We start from the raw sequence: 3,675 nt of genomic DNA on the forward strand, positions 1-3,675 counted from the left end.
TTACAGGTTTCCCACGCCCTTTCTTTAAAGATGTTCAAAGTTGGGAACTCAGAAAAATACCCTTGATGACCACCTCTGTCTTTGCAGAGTGGGTCCAAAGACTTGCACAGTCAGGAGGTCTGAGAGTGAGGGGGAGGGGGGGTTATGGGGGTTCAGGGGTGCCCGCGCGGCTACCTTCCCGGCACTTGAGCGATGGCAGCTGGGTCGGGAGCAGGCGTGGTTCTCTTGTTATGGTTTTGATACTACTTTTGGTACATGATTGTTAGAAACAGAGACTATTATGCCAGTTATTGGTGATACTAAAATTGGTTCTGAGGATAGTATACAATCAATTTTTATATGTTTGTATGAATTTGAAAATGAACAACTTGAATTGTTGGGTTTATGACTTTTGTATGCTCATTAGATCAGGTCTGTTAAATTTATTTATTTATTTATTCATTTATTTATTTTTGAGACAAGGTCTTGCTATGTAGTTCAGGCCGGCCTTGAAGTCACTATATATCCCAGGCTGGCCTCAAACTCATGGGGTGCCTCCTGCTTCATCCCCATGGCTGAAGCCAGGCAACATCATGCCTAGTTTGCTTGTTAATTTTTTTTTTCTTTTATTGAGTTTATTGGTACATTTTAGGTATACAGTTACAGTTACATTCATTATTGGGATCTTGTACCTTTACATGACAGGTGGTCTTGGTTCTCATTTTTTCCCTTGTCCCTGCCATCCCTTCACCCCCTCCTCCCCTCCCCATTTACAAACACTTTATTTCCATTTTTTCATTTTCTCATATTTTTTCCCTTATTACCTTTCCCCTACCCTTCTATTTTGATTTTACAATTCCCTGGAAGTTATTTTTGTGTGTGGAATTGAGCCAAGATTCATTTTTTCCCATGTCTGCATCCAGTTGACCCAAAACCTATTGCAAAGATTATCCCTTACCCACCCCTACCTTGCTACCTTTGTCATTAGCTAGGTGACTTCTTTTTCATCAGATCTATTTTGAGATCCTTGTGATTACATGCAGCCCACCAGATGATACAGAATAATCTTTCCATTTGAAGTCAACTGATTGACAACTTTAATTCTATCTGTAACCTTAATTCCTTTTGCCATGTGACTTTCCATATTCACAGATTTTGCAGATTAAGACATATGCTTTGTATCTTCGAAAGGCTTAGTCCACCTACTGCAATGAGTGACCCAGTTTCCCTGAATCTTCACCAGCATTTGATGTTTTCACCATTTTTTATATCAGTCATTCCAATAAGTGTGTAATGACACCTCATTGTAGTTTTAGCTTCTATTTCCTTAGTGGCTAATAATGACGTTGAATGTCTGTACTTACTTGCCCCCAGCAAAGTATCTTTTTATACTTTCTGATCACTTTCTAGTTGAATTGTTTATTTTTTTTAATAATTGAATTTTGAGACTTCTTTATATATTCTACATATTAGTCTTTGGTTGGAATGTGGTTTGGAAATATCTTCCCCACTCTGTAGCTTGTCCCCTCCCCCACCCCCAGCTGTTCTTTTTTAGAGCAAGCCTTTTTGTTTTTTTTTTTGGGTTTTTTTTTTTTTTTTTTTTTTTTTTTTTTGTACTGGGGATCGAACTCAGGACCTTGTGATTGTGAGACAGGTTGCAGAACCACTGAGCTAAATCCCCAGCCCCAGCTTTCTCAATTTCGATTGTGCCAAATTTACAAAGTCATCCTCCTATAGATCATATTTTTTGGTACTAAACCTAAGAACTCTTTGCCTAGCCCTCAATCCTAAAGGTTTTTCTCTATGTTGTTTTCTAAAGGGTTTATAGGTTCTAGGTCAGTATCTATGATCCATTTTTGTTAATTTTTGTAAAGTTCAAGCAGAGAAGCAATTATTCCAGCATCCTGTGTTAAAAGGGTTACCTTTCCTCTGTACAACTGCTTTTGTACTTTGTTAAAAATCATTTGGGGTTATTGGATGGGTTAAATTTTGGGATCTCTATTCTGTGTCTTTGGCCTATATATCTGGCCCTCCATGTTACTGGTTCATCAGCTATGCAGCAGGCTTAATGGCAACAGACTGACTCCTCTCACTTTGTTTTGTGTACCATTAGACTGCTGTAGTTATTCTAAGAGCTATGACTTTCCATATAAAATTTGGAATAATCTGTGTTCACAAAAGCCATGGCTGGGATTTTTATAGAGATTACATTAAACCTATAGACATCTTTACTAGATTGAACTTTTAAATCTATGAATGTGATATTATCTCTCTATTTAGGCCGACTTTGATTTCTTTTATCAGTATTTTGTAATTTTCAGCATGCAGATCCTCTACATATTTTACTAAGTTTATACATTAGTATTTAATGGAGGGGTAGCTGTTAAGGATATTGTGCTTTAAATTTTGGGTTCCACATGTTCATTATGAATATATAAAAATAGAATTTTTGCATGTTGATCTTATATCTATAGTTTTGCTGAACTCTCAGCTCTAAAATTTTTCTGTCTTTTCCTTGGGATCTGCTAGGTAGATGTTTTAAATGCTGTTTTATAGACTATTCTTATTTATCTACCTGGCCACATTCTCATTATTTCTCCAAATGGTATCAATTCATGTCTTCTCTTTTTTTTTTTCTACTAGAATTCCCAAGTTGTGGACTTTTTTTTTTTTAAACCCCAATTTCTGTTTTTGTTGATTGACACTGCTTTTTCTGTGTAGTACATTAATTTTTAAAAATTTTATCTTTCCAATTTTTTTCTGTCTACTTTCTTAGAGCTTATCTATTTTTTTTCTTAGTTCCTTGAGAGCTTAATTAATTTAAAATCTTTTATTGCTTTTGAGTAAATTCATAGAAATTTGTAGACCCTCTGCATATTCTTTTACAAAAATTCTTTGAATTTTACTCTGTAACATTTTAAGTGCATCAATTGAAAGGTTCCAGAGATGACCAGCAGCAATGGTTGCACATTAAGCATGTACTAAATACCACTGAACTATTCTCTTAAAAGTGGTTAATTTTTGTGTTTCATATGTTTTACTATTTAAAACTTTGTAATTTTTGCTTGAGTTTCCTGTTTAACCCAAGACTTGTTATATATGTATTTTAAATGTTTCAAGTGCATGGTTTTGTGATTGTTGCTGCTGTTGTTTCATTTGGCCATTCTTTTTTTTTCAATCCTAACTTTATTGGGTGTGATTTCTGAACATGTCATGTCATGTAGGATTTCTGGATTTTTTTAAGTTTTATTTGTTGCTCTTGTGGATTTGTTAACTATTTTTGAAAACACCACATATGCTTGGAGAAAATGCATACTTTCCACTTATTGGGTAAAACATTTTAGATTAACTCTAAGACCAAGCTACTTAGTTATTCTCAGACAATCTGTGTCCTTCGTGATTTTCTGTCTACCTGATCTGTGGGCTTCTGGGACATATGCTAAAAATCTCTCACTTGGACTGCGAATTTGTTTTCTCTTTACGTTTCTGTCAAAACTGCATTCATAGACATATGAATATTTACGTTGATTATGCCTTCTTGGTGGCCTCTACTCTCCACTCAGAGAACATAGCCTCCTTTTGACTTAAATTTATTTTTAAATGTTAATATTGCAACTCCCACTTTCTTTTTTTTCATATAAGCCTAATATATCTTTTTCCTTCATTAAATTTTATTTTTAATCAGATAGTTCTCTA

The sequence above is a fragment of the Fukomys damarensis genome, unplaced genomic scaffold, assembly GCF_012274545.1.
Source record: "Fukomys damarensis isolate Sample0158 unplaced genomic scaffold, DMR_v1.0_HiC HiC_scaffold_25, whole genome shotgun sequence".
NCBI lineage: Eukaryota > Metazoa > Chordata > Mammalia > Rodentia > Bathyergidae > Fukomys > Fukomys damarensis.